This window comes from Sus scrofa, chromosome 15, assembly GCF_000003025.6.
Source record: "Sus scrofa isolate TJ Tabasco breed Duroc chromosome 15, Sscrofa11.1, whole genome shotgun sequence".
NCBI lineage: Eukaryota > Metazoa > Chordata > Mammalia > Artiodactyla > Suidae > Sus > Sus scrofa.
Window position 1 is genome coordinate 52,440,206 of NC_010457.5, and position 16,063 is coordinate 52,456,268.

Consider the following 16,063-nt stretch of genomic DNA (forward strand, 5'->3'; position numbering starts at 1 on the left):
TTGATTTGAACCCTAGCCTGGGAAATTCCATATGCCACAGGTGTGGCCCTAAAAAGAAAAAAATAATAAAAATAAAATAAAATAGCACAAGGTAAAGAGAAAAGCATGACAATCGCTTTTTCCCCCCAAAGGGTAAGTAATATAAGAAGTAAAAAAGGGAGAAGAAGTTATAAAGGATTTTGAAAATGAAATATGAAATCTCAGTGCAGTGGAACTATTTAGAATAAAATACACATAGACTGTAGTTCAAAGGGCAGGAAGTCAGTAAGGCTAAAAACAAATATATACAGATGAATGAGATAGTATCACTTAATGGTTACAACTGCAGATTTCAAAGTCAGGCCAACTTGACTTGGATTCCCAGTTTGGTCATTCATTAGACCTGTAGCCCTAGGAATGTTTCTTAAGACCTTTTCACCCAAGTTTTTCATTTGTTAAAGTAAGAGATGAACGAACTGATCTCATGGAGGTTCATGAGGCTTTTCAGTGACATGAAATATGTACATATTAAATATGAAGCCTGGCACAGATTAAGTACTCAATAAATGTCGGTTACAGTTATCTTGAAATTAATTAATTATGAGTTCCCATTGTGGCGCAGTGGAAACGAATCCAACTAGGAAGCATGAGGTTTTGGGTTCGATCCCTGGCCTCACTCAGTGGGTTAAGGATCTGGCATTGCCTTGAGCTGTGGTGTAGGTTGCAGACAAGGCTTGGATCTAGCATTGCTGTGGCTGTGGCATAGGCTGGCAGCTGTAGCTCCGATTAGACCACTAGCCTGGGAACTTCCATATGCCGTGGCTGAGGCCCTGAAAAGTCAAAAGACAAAAAAGAAATAAAGTAATTAGAGTCTGAAGGAAAGTGAAGAAGGGGGGCAATTTATTTATTTATTTGGCTGTGCCCACGTCATATGGAAGTTCCCCAAGTGAGGGAGATAGAAGCCTCACTGCAGCAGTGACCAACGCCACAGCAGTAACAACGCTAGATCCTTAACCCATGGAGCCACCAGGGAACTCCAAGGGGCAATTTATTTGGTGGACAGTAGCAGGAAGGAATTGAGATATAAGAAATATTATGGGAAAATGCCAGTAGGTAAGGTGGTCATATTATGTGAAAAAAACTAGCACACATGAGAGTGAGATTGTTGCTATGGGGTTGCCACAGGAAATCCAGGAGATGTCAGCACTGCATGAAAGCATGGATTATGTTCACCAAGGAGGAACTTCTCCTCTGAAAGCTATGAAAAGTTACCATCTTTCTGTAGGCTATATGTTTGAGCTACAGCCGACCAAGTTGCTTAAAATTTCACAAATTAACCTGACTCTTTTTCTTCTCTTTCTAGATGCACGAATTTCAATCATTTGACTACTCGTTATCATTCCACCGAAAGTACTTCATGGAGATAGGTTACTGGACAAGTCAACTGCTCTGGATTTGCCAAGTAAGTGTAATGGCTACAAAGGGAGAGACTAGCCACAGCAACTTCCCCATCAGTTTGATCCTAGAGTCTGGTGATCCTTGATCTTTAGAGACTGTGCCTGCCACTTGGTTCTGCCCCAAGTGCATCTGCCCTAATTCATGAAATGAAGTGGTATCGTAAAGTACAATAGGCCCCCCCTTATCCATGGTTTCCCTCTCCTCAGTTCCACTGACTTGTGGTCAGTCACAGTCCAAAAATGTTAAATGAAAAATTCCAGAAATAAACAATTCATAACTTTTCAGTTGCATGCCATTCTGAGCAGTGTGATGAAATCTGACATCCAAGTCCATCCCTCAGGATGTGAATCATCCCTTTGTCCAGCACACCCGACCCAATAACCTCTCAGCCTTCCAGTTATCACATTGTGGACTCCTGGTATCACAGGGCTGGCATTCACGATTGTCCTTAATAATGTCCCCTAAGAACATGAGTAGTGATGCAGGCAATTCGGATATGCCAAAGAGAAGCTGAAAAGTGCTTCTTTTAAGTGAAAAATTGGAAGTTCCCGACTTCGTAAGGAAGGAAAAAAAATTGTTGCTGAGGTTGCTAAGATCTGCAAAACATAATGATACTACGGATGGTTTCAGGCATCCCTGGGGGTTTTGGAATGTGTGCTCCATGGATAAGCAGAGACAAGTACACACACATTTTGCTTGGAGTGAGAGATGCCAAGAGCAGTGAATAGTAGTAAGGAGGTATTCAACAAATGTGGTGCTGGGGAGAAAATAAACATTAAAAACAATAAAATAATCTTATATATAACATTCACATAGAAATTTGTAGCTTGAGTAGTGAAAAAAAGTCATCACTGAGGAGTAACGTATAGCTGAGACATAAATCACAGGAAAGAGCCAGTCACTCCAGGATTGAAAGGAATGATGTTCCAGGCAGAAAGTACTAAGGCCCTGAGTAGGAACCAGCTTTGTGTGTTTGAAAGACAAAACAAAGTAGGTCCAGGGCATACTGAAATGAATTAGAAAGGAAAAAGTTATTTATTAGTTAAGGCTGTGTAGGAGTAAATACTAATTAAGCAGAGTGTATTAGTCTATTAATTTACTGCAGCTTGTCATATACTGATGTTGTATAGATTGATACTGTATCACCTCATTAGAACACAGGAACTGTATGATAGTGTTCTTCCTAGTCTGTCCTTCCAATTCTTTGTGCTCCTATTGTCATATACTTTTCTACTACATATTTATACATACCACATATTATTTTTTTCTTTAAATGTGAATTTTGTTTCAAACAATTTAGGAAGAGTTAAAAAAAAAAGCAATGTATTATATAGTTACCCAAATATTTCCTAAACATGTTGACTCTTTTTATGGGTCCAATCTTCTAATATAATTCTTCATAAGCCTGAAGAATTTCGTGTAGCATTTGTTACAGTACAATGTTTTGATAAATATCCTCAGCCAGGAAGGTAGACGAGATTGTCTTCAAACAGATAAGCACATCCAAAAAAATCTTACATGTAACATACATAATGGTGTAAAACTGAAAGCCTCATATATACTATGGGGTGCAAGGCATTAAAGTTCATTCTTATATCTTCTGCTCAGCATTGAACTGCAGGTTTTAAACAGTGCAATTAGGCAAGATAAAAAAAAGACAATCTAATTGGAAATGAAAAATTACAACTGTTTGAGTTGCAGACTACAGGAGCATCTGTGTAGAACACCTAAGGAATCTACATAAAGGGTGTGGAGACTAATCAGTGAGTCTAGCAACTTGAAAGATCCAGTGGGCGTATACAAAGTAAAAAATTGGAATTCAAAAAAACTATCAGAAAAACTATTGTTAGAAAACTATTATACTATTTTTAATAGCAGTAAAAACTAGCAATGCTTAGGTATAAGTCTAACAAAATATCAGAAGGTCTGTACGCTGAAAGCTACAAAACATTGATGAGAAAAACTAATGACCCAGATATATAGAGAACTCTATTGGTAATCATGGATCACAAATCTTAATATTGTTAGGATAGCAGGTGTCCCCAACTCCATTGTGACACTGATCAAAGCCCAGAATTTTTTCCCCCTAGAAATTGATAAGATGATTCTACAGTTTTCATGAAAATTCAAAGGATCCAGAATAACTAAAAATGTTTGTAAAAGAAGAACAAACAGAATATTTCCACTTCTGGGAAGATGGAGCAGAAAGGAGCAGATATACTTTTTCCTGTGTCTCTAATTAAGTACAACTTCAACACTCTCTGCACATTCCATGTAAAGCAAGCACAAAATGACTCTGAAAAGTGGAGAGAAGACACAGGCTAGGAATTTTGAAATATGAGGAATTAGTGGTAGTGGGTTTTATTGCTTTTCTTTTTTGCCTTATATATTCCACACTTGAAGTGAAGAAACTGGAAACCAGTAAATGGACAGCCACAGGGAGAGTGGGAGATGGAGAAACCAATGACAACAAAAACCAAAGGACCAGAAAAGGGGGAGTTAGCAAGATGGAAAATTTTAGGAAATAACCACTCTGTTATACGGGATCACGCGCACCACCACCACCACAAAACAAACTCCAGCCTTTTACACAAGTTTTAAAGTTTGATGTACTCTCATTTGTCTATTTTTGATTGCTTTGCTTGTGCTATTGGTGTCATGTATAAGAAATCATTGCCAAGACCAATGTCAAGAAGCTTTTCCATGGCATGTGGCAGTTTCCAGGGCAGGGAACAAACCTGCGCCACAGCAGCAACCTAAGCTGCTTCTGTGACAATGCTGGATCCTTAACCCACTGAGTCACAGGGGAACACCTGATGGATTTCGTAGTTTTACATCTATTGTTCAGTTCTTTAATGTATTTGAGTTAATATTTTCTATATAGTGTGAGGTAAGAATCCATCATCATTCTTTTGCATGTGGATATCTAGTTTTCCCACCACTATTAGTTGAAGAGACAGTCTTTTCCCACTGAGTGGTCTTGGCACCCTTATTAAAACTCATTTGTCTGTATATATGAGGGTGTATTTCTGACCTCTTTATTCTAAATCATGGTTCTATTTGTCTATCCATATGCCAGGATCACACGGTTTTGATTACTGTAGATTTGTCATATGTTTTCAAATCAGCAAATGTGAGTCCTCCAACATTGTCCTTTTTTGAAATTTTTTGGCTATTTAGAGTCTTTTGAGATTCAATACTAGTTTTTGGATAAGTTTATTTCTGCAAAAATGCTGTTGGGATTTTAATAAGAATTGCATGGACTATATAGAATTGTTTTGGGTAGTAGGAACATCTTTAACAATATTGGGTTTCCCAATCCATGAACATGGTGTGTATTTCCTGGTATTTGTGTCTTTTTAAATTTCTTTAGGGAATGTTTTATAGTTTTCATTGAGGATATTTATGCTCTTTACAGTTATTTTAAATCTGTCAGGAAGATCTGTGTCTCCTCAGGGTCAGTTTTTGGAATTTTATTTTTTCCTTGATTGATCCAGTATTTCCCTGTTTGTATGCCCTGCTAGCTTTTGCTGGGATTTGGGCATTGGATAAAACAACCACCTCTCCAAGCCTTTGATCCCTGGTTTCATATAGGGAGAGATCTTCACCATCAACCCAGCTGGAGGTTTTAGGACCCGTCAAACCTTACCTGCTCTCTTACCCTGGCATTTCCCTGCAGAACTGCAACTTCATTGTATTGCTCATCTCTCTTTTCTTCAGCTCCCAAACTCTAGCCCTGGTCGCTTCAGCACTGTGAGTCAGGCAAGGCAAAAATTAGTCTCTTGAGAGGCCCCAAGAGAAGCCAGAATGTTTGATGGGTGATCCACTCTTCTCTTCTCAACCTGAAGGAGAAGCCCTCGAATTGAAGGTTTCTTCCCCCTTGCTCCAGGCAGTGATGCACAAGGGAGCCATGCCAAGTGCCATAAAGTTTCTTACCCCTTGTGTTGGAATCCATTTTTTTTTTTAATTTATTTTTTTCCCACTGTACAGCAAGGGGATCAATTATCCTTACATGTATACATTTTTACCCCCACCCTTTGTTCTGTTGCAATATGAGTATCTAGACATAGTTCTCAATGCTATTCAGCAGGATCTCCTTGTATATCTATTCTAGGTTGTGTCTGATAAGCCCAAGCTCCCGATCCCTCCCACTCCCTCCCTCTCCCATCAGGCAGCCACAAGTCTATTTTCCAAGTCCATGATTTTCTTTTCTGTGGAGATGTTCATTTGTGCTGGATATTAGATTCCAGTTATAAGTGATATCATATGGTATTTGTCTTTGTCTTTTGGCTCATTTCACTCAGTATGAGATTCTCTAGTTCCATCCATGTTGCTGCAAATGGCATTATGTCATCCTTTTTTATGGCTGAGTAGTATTCCATTGTGTATATATACCACTTCTTCCGAATCCAATCATCTGTCGATGGACATTTGGGTTGTTTCCATGTCCTGCCTATTGTGAATAGTGCTGCAATGAACATGCGGGTGCATGTGTCTCTTTGAAGTAGACTTTTGTCCGGATATATGCCCAAGAGTGGGACTGGGGGGTCATATGGAAGTTCTATGTATAGATTTCTAAGGTATCTCCAAACTGTTCTCCATAGTGGCTATACCAGTTTCCATTCCCACCAACAGTGCAGGAGGGTTCCCTTTTCTCCACAATCCCTCTAGCACTTGTTATTTGTGGACTTAGTAATGATGGCCATTCTGACTGGTGTGAGGTGGTATCTCATGGTAGTTTTGATTTGCATTTCTCTAATAATCAGTGATGTTGAGCATTTTTTCATGTGTTTGCTGGCCATCTGTATATCTTCCTTGGAGAAATGTCTATTCAGGTCTTTTGCCCATTTTTCAGTTGGGGTGTTGGCTTTTTTTGCTGTTGGGTTGTATAAGTTGTTTATATATTCTAGAGATTAAGCCCTTGTTGGTTGCATCATTTGAAACTATTTTCTCCCACTCTGTAAGTTGTCTTTTTGTTTTCTTTTTGGCTTCCTTTGTTGTGCAAAAGCTTTTTAGTTTGATGAGGTCCCATGGGTTTATTTTTGCTCTAATTTCTATTGCTTTGGGAGACTGACCTGAGAAAATATTCATGAGGTTGATGTCAGAGAGTGTTTTGCCTATGTTCTCTTCTAGGAGTTTGATGGTGTCCTGTCTTATATTTAAGTCTCTCAGCCATTTTGAGTTTATTTTTGTACATGGTGTGAGGGTGTGTTCTAGTTTCATTGCTTTGCATGCAGCTGTCCAGGTTTCCCAGCAATGCTTGCTGAATAGACTTTCTTTTTCCCATTTTATGTTCTTGCCTCCTTTGTCAAAGATTAATTGACCATAGGTGTCAGGGTTTATTTCCGGGTTCTCTATTCTGTTCCATTGGTCTGTCTGTCTGTTTTGATACCAGTACCATGCTGTTTTGATGACTGTGGCTTTGTAATATTTTTTGAAGTCTGGGAGAATTATGCCTCCTGCTTAGTTTTTGTTTCTCAGGATTGCAGAATCCATTTTTAGTTGACAATGGCCTGTATGCTGCAGCTTCTCAACTGGTCCCTAGACTCCTCATAGAGGTATGCAGTTCATATCTTGTTAACTTTGTGTCTCTGTGGGTGAAGGAGGGCTTGTGGCTTACTAGACTTCTACTTTGCTAATTTCACTTGTTTAATTAATTTTTGACTGAGACATGAAAGCAATTTAATGGAAAAAGGATTGTTCTTTTTAGCATATGGTGCAGTAACAGTTAATCACCCATAAGAAAAAAGAAGAAAAAATAAACTTTGGTTCTTACTTTGTACCATATAAGAATTATGGTACAGCTATAAGTTCTGTATATATATGGTATATATATGTATATATATAAGTTCTAGAATAGTTATGTCATCTTGAAAATCAGAAACAGTGTTTGAATACTCACATCACTTTGTTACTTAATATAAAGGTACTATAATCAAGATAGTGTGGTAATAATCAAGATAGTATGGTACTGGTTTAAGAATAGGTAAGTAGACCAGAGGACCTAACGGCAAGTCAAGTAACAGATCAGCACATAGAGGCAAACTTTTTTGACAAAGGTGCTGTTGTTAATGTGGAAAGAAAAATCTTATCATCAATGTTATTCTTCCAACTGGATATCTTTATAGGAAAAAATATGAACCTTGACCTATATTTCACACTATGCAGAAATTTCAACTGAAGATGGATTATAGACTTAAATATAACAGCTTAAAATATAAAGCTCTTTGCTACCTGGAGATTATCTTTGCTATATTGAAGTAGGCAGATTATTTAGCATATAAATATCACTAACAGTAAATGAAATACTTGAGAGATAGGGTTTCCTCAAAATTCAAAAAACATTTGTTCATCAAAAGATATTAAGAAAATGAAAAGGCACAGATGGGGAAAAATATTCAAAATAGACATATGACACAAAGAACTCATATCAAGATTGTATTAAAAAAACTTTTACAAATCAATAACAAAAACCAAGCCAACTCATTAAAGATAAGAAAAATATTAAAATAGACCCTCAAAAAGGGAAGATGTACGAATGGTCGGTCAACACATAAAACATACTCAACATCTTTAATCATTATGGAAATGTAAATTAAAACTACAGTAATCACTAGTACATACCCATTAGAATTTCTAAATTTAAAATTGACTATAAATTTCAGTTGTTGAAGAGGATGCAAAGCAACCAGGGCTCTCATACAGTGTGGGTGGGAATATAACATAGTACAACCCCTTGAGAAAGTTATTAAAACATTTTATTTTGTAGGATTAAACATACGTCTATCTTAGGAACCAGCAGTTTCATTTCTAGTGATTTACCCCCAAAGCAATGAATCCAGGTACCCATCCAAAGACTTGCACAATAGCAAAAAAAAAAAAAAGAAAAATTGGAAACAATCCAATGTCCATAAACAGGAGAATGAATAAATGAATTGTGGTATATTCACACTGTTGACTGGTCTGCAGCAATAAAAATGAACTGATTGTGGATATGTACAACATTCTTGACAAATCTCAAAAATAACATGCTGAGCAAGAGAAGCCAGACACAGAAGGGTACATAACTGTGCTGTTCCACTGTTTAAATGGTATCTGTGGCTACTGAAATCCAGATTCTGTGGAGGTGAGGACGGACTGGAAAGAGACCTGAAGACGGTTTGTAGTGTGATGTCTGTGCTATAGACCTTGGGGTGTTGGTTACAGGGGTGCACATGCTTGTGAATACTTATACTGTTCACTAAAGACCTGTGTATTTTAAAATCCCAATGTAAGTTTACCTTCATACATTTTTTTTGTCTTTTTTAGGCTGCACCCATGGCATATGGAGGTTCCCAGGCTAGGGGTCGAATCAGAGCTGTAGCCACCTGCTTACACCACAGCTCACAGCAATACCAGGTCCTTAACTTGCTGAGCAAGGCCAGGGATTGCACCTGTGTCCTCATGGATGCTAGTCAGATTCGTTTCTCCTGAGCCATGATAGAAACTCCTACTTTCAAACAACTTTTTTTAAAGAAAAATGAAATTAAAAAATTTTTCATTAAACAAAAACAGGGTCATTCATTACAAGCAGATGAACACTAATGGGAATACCAAAGGTAATTTTTCAGGCAGATATCATAGATGATGATGAAGATGTAGTTGAAACTCTCAAAAACTGTGGGGGCAAAGTAAATTGGTGCCACTTTTAGAAACTGGCATTCTTGGAGTTCCTGCTGTGGCTCATTGGATTAAGAACCAGACTAGGATCCATGAGGATACAGGTACAATCCCTGGCCTTGCTCAGTGGGTTAAGGATCCAGCATTGATGCAAGCAGCGGCCTAGGTCGCAGGTGTGGCTCGAATCTGGCATTTCTGTGGCTGTAATTTAGGCCTACAACTGCAACTCCAATTTGACCGCTAGTCTGGGAACTTCCATATGCCACAGGAGTAGCCCTAAAAAAACAAAAACAACAACAAAAAAACTCAAAAACCAAAAAACCTTTTGGCCTTCTCTATAAAACCAATGACCCAGCAATCCCACAGCTCCTTACCCAGGACTGCACATCTGTAACTGGGATTTGGCAGCAGACAATATTCCATGGCCTCTGCAGTTTCCATAGAAGATGGGAAATTCAGTAGCAAGGTCAGAGTCTAAGAAGAATCTCTGTTTAGATGGTGAGACTGATGGAGATTATCCTGTGATGGAACCTGCATCCTTGAACAGAACTGGGAATCCAGGAGGCTGAGCCAAGGGTTGTATGCAGGGAGAGCCACAGACCCACAGGAGCACCATGTGACCTGGCAGGCGGCCCTAACAGCCCCAGCAGCACATCCCCCAGCCCACCTCAGCTGCCATACCACCACAGCTCCGGACCACCCCGGAAATGACCAACACCTGCAAATCCAAGGCTGTGGAAGTTCCTCCAGGTAGTCTTACTATTTCATTTAATAAAAACTGAGTCAGTTCTCTGATAAAAACAAAAAACAGAACACTGATGACAGGCGGCACCTTTCATCATGACGTTTTTCTACCCAGATCTTTGTCTTTTATCTCCAATGCATTCAATCAGAATCTCCTGTGTTCCTTCCATTTTCCTGGCACAGCAGGCTCATCAGAGGGTTGAGATGGAAGGGCGCTTAAAGTAAAGAGAACAGCCAAGTCAAAGGCACCAAGATGAGTGAGGAAACAATATAGTATTTGGGGAATTGAAGGTCATTCGGTCTCACTGGGCTGTAGGCCATAAAGGGAACTAGGGCGGGAGAGGAAGGTGGCAAGGTAGCCCAACCTCAGATGGGAGGAATTTTGCAGATCTGCTTGGATTTTCAACTTCTTCTCCAGATCTCATGAGTTTTTGCCACATCACTCACAGTTCCAAAGATTAAAGACTCCATCACTTTATTACCCTAAGATTTTTTGAAAAGCAAATGCTCTCCAGAAGTTTGAGAATTATCTCTCTGAAAATGTATTCACATGAGGAATATAAAACTATATTTTGGAAAACAATTTTTTTTTTTTTGTATTTAATCTGCACTTGAGAGAGTAGTAAGAAAGGATCCAGTTTCTCACTGGATCTCACACCAGAAGCACTGACCCAATTCCTACTAAGACCATTCTCCACAGACTTCATTATCTACTTCCTTTGCAGGTTTGTGTTGGAATGTTTTAAAGACTCTGTCTAGGGATGCTTTAAGGAAAGGAGGAATTAAGTCTATCTAAAAAGTGAATGGAAAGCACTTCACTTAATTCTTCTCCTGACCAGCTTACTCACTCTTTCTACTAGTACATGGACCTTTCCTGTTCGTCCAATCTATGACCTTTTGTTTCCGTTCCTTTTGTCATTTAGATAAGACCTATGGATCATCAGTTCAGACACTCTTTTCACGTATCCTTTAGTTTCTTTCCTCTGGTTTTTCTGCCCAGTAAAATCCCAGTGAACATCTTCAAGTCCCGGGGAAAGAGGGAAAGGAAACAAGAGTAGGGAAAAACAATTAGATAGGAGCCAGCCTAGAAGTAGGAAGTCCACCATGATGGTCTGCCTACAATCTAGGCAATAAATGGAAGAGACTAAACAAGCAGTGGAACACAAAGCATGAGAATCAGATTCTAGGAACATCAAGGAAGTGGAATTATAAGACTCTGTTTCTGGATTTTGCAGCTGAATTGTGGCCAGCTATTCTCTAAAACCAGTGACAGAGTAGACTTTGATCAAGAGGATACAATCCACTATAGCTAAGAATTTGAAGTCCTTTTGAGGTCTGCAAATAGAGCTTTTCCGGAGTTCAGGAGAGAGTTGAGAGATGCATAGGTGACTTGGGAGTCATCAGTGTGTAAGCAGTAATTGGAGCCAGGGGGTTTAATTAACCTACAAAAGGAAAATGTGTTGAGAGAGAAAAGGAGAAACCCCAGGCCAGAACAGATGAGTCCATTAAGGAAATGTGTCAAGAAGCCAAGGGAAAGAAAGCAAAAAAAAAACAAAAAAACCCTCAAAAAACAAAACCTGAATAATGAGCAGAAGCAAAGGCTAAAAGGTTAAGAAAGATAAGGATAAAAAATGTTTTTTGGATTGAACAATCAAGTGTCAATTATTGACCCAGAGAGAAATATGTAATCACATTTAAGGCTGGAAAACAAGTTTGCAATAACTTGAGAAGTGAATATAAAATGATAAAATGGAGAAAACTTAGAAACTGTCATTTAATAAACTTGGCTAAAAAGGAAGAGAGGATGATAAAAGGGCACTGCATGGATGAGGCAGTATTTTAAAGGTGATGATACTTTGAGTATGTTCAGATGCTGATGGAAAACAACTCAGAGATAAGGAGAGATGGATGATTGAGAAGAAGACGATAGAAGTAGATGGAGTAAGGATCCCAAGAGGTGGGTGGGGATAGGAGCCAGAGCACAGGCAGGGAGATTTTTAAAATATTTTTTATTGAAGTATAGTTGATTTACAGTGTTGTTTTAATTTCTGGTGTGCAGCAAAGTGATTCAGTTTACACATATATACAGTATTTTTTAAAACTGTTTTCCATTATGGTTTGTCAGACAACATTGAATATAGTTCTTTGTGCTGTACAGTAGGACCTTGTTGTTTGTTCCCTGTATGTACAATATCTTCCCTCTGCTAACCCCAGCCTCCCACTCTATCCCTCCCCCAACCTCCTTCCCCTTGGCAACCACAAGTCTGTTCTCCTTGTCCATGAGTCTGTTTCTGTTTCATAGATAGATTCATTTGTGTCACATTTTAGATTCCACATGTAAGTGATATCACATGGTATTAATGTCTTTCTCTTTCTGACTTTACTTAGTATGAGAATCTCTCATTGCCTCCATGTTACTGTGAATGACATTATTTCCTCCTTTTTTTGACTGAGTAATATTCCATTGTGTATATGGATCACATCTTTTTTATCCATTCATCAATTGGTGGACATGTAGGTTGTTTCCAGTCTTGGCTATTGTGAATAGTGCTGCAATGAACATATGGGTGCATGTATCTTTTTCAATTATATTTTTGTCTGGTTATATGCTCAAGAGTGGGATTTTCTGGATCACATGGTAACTCCTTCCTTAGTTTTCTGAGAAGCCTCCATACTGTTTTCCATAGTGGCTATACCAGTTTACACTCCCACCAATAGTGTAGAGGGATTATTTGAGACTGAAAAAGCTTTCCTTGTTGCTTTGATTTGAAACATAATGATTAGGAATGAAAGAAGATGTAGGCAAGTAGGCTGGTGGGGTCTGGATTTAGAGCAGGAGTAGCTGGAATTTTTTCCCAAAGGCATCTATTTTTATATCAGTTTTTTTAGGGAAGTGAAGGGAGAGAGTTGAGGTTAAAAGATAAAAGGGACAGGGCAAAGGAGAAAGAAAATGAAGATGAAGATCCATCCTAAGATTGACACCTGTAGATGGCTACTTTCAGATTCTCAATTCTGCCTTCTACTTGAATTACCTGGGGAACTTTAAAAAGTCCTTACTCCCAGTTTCCAACCCTGATTTAATTGTTTTGGGCAGAGCATTTTTCAAAAACTCCTTAGGTGATTCTAAGGTACAGAGTTCAGAAAGTTCTGCTCTCATTCCTTTGTTTTTATGATTTTGCAGCAACTGGATTTAGCAGGTTGATGTCAGCAAAGGCAGATGGTTGAACTGACCAGAGTTAGAGTTTTGCTGGGTACGTTCAGAGGAAGGACAATGGAAAGATATTGAAGGGCTGGTTCATAGAGTCTAGGCCGGGATGAGAAAATAGAGCAGGAGGTGATTAAAAAGACTAATAGTAAATAGAGCAGCCAAGGAGTGGTAAACATATGTAGAAAGAGGAAGAAGGTGATCTGGATGCAGTGAAGAAAGTAGCATTCATTCCCTGTCAACTTTCTATGATCTAAATCTATTCCTTCAGTCACATGCCCTTGAAAATATTTTTAAAACATTTTAGACCAAAACTATGAAAAGAAATAGAGAAAATAGAGTTTAAAAGAATTAGTGATGAGGTTAGGGCTTAAAGTGTGGAGGAACAGAAAGCATAGATGCTGGGGAAAAATTTCCCATTCAAAAAAGTATGTAAAAAATACATATATCTTACTCCTTATGTATCAGTCTAAGTTTACTTGTGACAAAGAATATTTAGCACCTAAAAAAGTAATCAGAATCTTCAGTTTTGGTGGTTGTAATGTAGTCGCAGTAGTATGATTTTTAGATAATCCCTCCTTTGGAAGTAGTGATATAAGTGTTTTTTCTCTAAAGAAAGGATGTGATTAATAGAATTTAAGGGTCCTGGCTTTTTTATTATTAAATTATTGGAATGACCTTAAGTCATCCGCATATAATAGAAGGTTTTATACAATAGAAGCCCCAGAATAAGATGCTTGATAAAACACAAACAGACCTCAAGACAAAACTCATTTACTCTGGATTTCTGTAAGAGTCTAGGGAAAAATCTGTGAAGTACTCCTAACAGATGAAGTGACAATAAGATGGGGAAAAAAGCAACAGGAGCCTTCACAGCCTATAGCAGCGCAAAGGGAAGCCTCAATAATGGCTCAAGAAAAGAGAACCTAAAACATGTTATGCGAATGCTCACGTTATTCCACAAGGAGTCTTCGAAAAAAGGCAGAGCATTATTCACTGGAATTTTTTCCCCATTGTTCTCGCTCATTAAAACTGGCCCTGTTTTGTCTTCCTCTGAGACTGTTTGAATTGTAGATTTCAGTGTCCTTTGAACTTTGTTCTTTGATAAAAGTTGGGCAGAAAACACATGCCACATACAACTGTGGACCTGAGATTTGAGACTCGTGATAGTCCTGGGGAGAGCTTCCTGCCCTGTGCCAAAAAAAGGAAGACAAGTATTCACACTGACCAGGAGGCAAAATATTTCCATAGTTAGTCATTAATATCCACTAAGAAGCATCAGTGAACTGCACACTTTTTAGATTCAAGGGGTTATTTAAAAAATCCTGTTTACCATCCCCATCAGGCTGACAGGGCACAAGTCAACATTTCCCAGGATTGGTGTCCAACCACTTCCACCCAAATGATTCCTGGAAAAACACATGTTTCTGTTTTTTCCTCCTCAAAAGACTGGGTTTTTTTTGTTTGTTTTTTGTTTTTCTTTTCTTTTCTTTCCCCAGTCACATCTATGACATAGGAAATATCTGGAGCTGATCCTTAACATACTGGTCGAGGACACACCAGATCCTTAACCCACTGGTCAAGGACAGGGATCGAACCCACATCCTCACAGAGACTAGTTGGGTTCTTAACCCGCAGAGCCACAACAGGAACTCTGATAGTGCATTTTGAATAGCCTCAAAGTAAGCATGTGACAAATTCAAAAGATTATGGTGGAGTTTTGTTTACAATTTTTTTTTCTCTCCCTGACTTTTTTCTTCCTTCTCGCAGATGAGAGACTATAAATGTAGGCATTTATGATTTAGGGTTCTCTTTGATTTGAATAGTTTTCTAATGTGATAGTTTAAAATGATTGAGGTTTGTATTCCTTTCTTTCCTCCCAACAGGCTGTTTCTCTGTGTCTTAGTAAATTTATGTTGCTGCTCTATTCCAACTGGCTGGGTTGTGTTGCACTCATGTTACCCAGATCACTCTTCCTCGTAATTAAAATACATAAGTGCTAAAATATGGCTCAGAGGACTTCAATGGGATGCCATATATTTGAAGGGAATTTTTAGCAGAAAATGCAAAGCTTGTCATAGTCTCATAATGTGACAGAAAAACAGATCCCAGAGCAATACTGCTTCCCACTTCCAGCACGGGACAACCAGGGGAACTAACCCACTGAGCTCCACTCTGGGGAAGAAGAAGTTGGGATCCAGGCTTTAAATTTCACTGCACCCCCAACCCAGGAAGTAGAGCAATACCGAGGTGTTACATAGTCATAGGAAGTCAGGGAGTGTCTTCTGCACCTTGCCCCACAGGGAACTGGACAGAACTCTCCCTTCTATACCTCATGTGGTCAGACATACTGAAAAGAAGGTAGATTGAATTGATGAAATGTTAATAAATCCAAGAAGCCAGCAGAAAAGTAAGAGGATAGCATGTTTAATTTCCAGAGGGCTGCCAGAAACATTTTTCAGTATAATCACCTCCTGACTCAACACAATGGATTGAGTGATGGTTAAGTTTTCTGGCTTTGCCAGAGAAAAAATGATTTGAAAAAGGAACCCAACCAAGCCAGTCCAGTGTTGCTGCATTTAAAAGTCCACCTTATCCTTGAACTTTTATTCTCATGGGATTTAGCAAAGTTGGAAAAATGAGGACATGAACCACACAACTGTGTGTATGTTATTCATAGAGTTACCCATGCTTTTCTCTTTGGGCAGCTGTTTTGCTGGCAAGATCCAAATGCTACTTAATGTTGTTTAAAAGTGGGGACAACGACCCATCTGTGAGAGCAGCTAAAATGAAAAATAGTGACAATGGCCAATGCTAGCAAGGATGTGAAGGAAATTGATCCTGTACATTCTTGGTGGGAGTGTAAAACTGTACAGTCACTCAGGAAAGTAGTCTGGCAGTTTCTTAAAAAATTAAACATGCATTAATCCTATGATTCAGCAGTCACACTCCTAGCTATTTATCTCAGAGAAATGAAAAACTTATATTCACTCAAAGAGCCACATGCAAATGCTCATA

The 16,063-nt window shown here is 38.7% G+C and overlaps 1 long non-coding RNA gene across 2 annotated transcripts in view; it reads left to right on the forward strand.

Annotated features, from left to right (window-relative positions):
* LOC100511785 overlaps positions 1-16,063 on the forward strand; it is a 112,611-nt gene that overhangs the window by 24,124 nt on the left and 72,424 nt on the right. For both annotated transcript variants that reach the window (XR_002339477.1, XR_002339476.1), the window contains exons 2-3: positions 1,343-1,441; positions 9,592-9,846. This is a non-coding gene — a long non-coding RNA (uncharacterized LOC100511785). The remainder of the gene's footprint in view (positions 1-1,342; positions 1,442-9,591; positions 9,847-16,063) is intronic.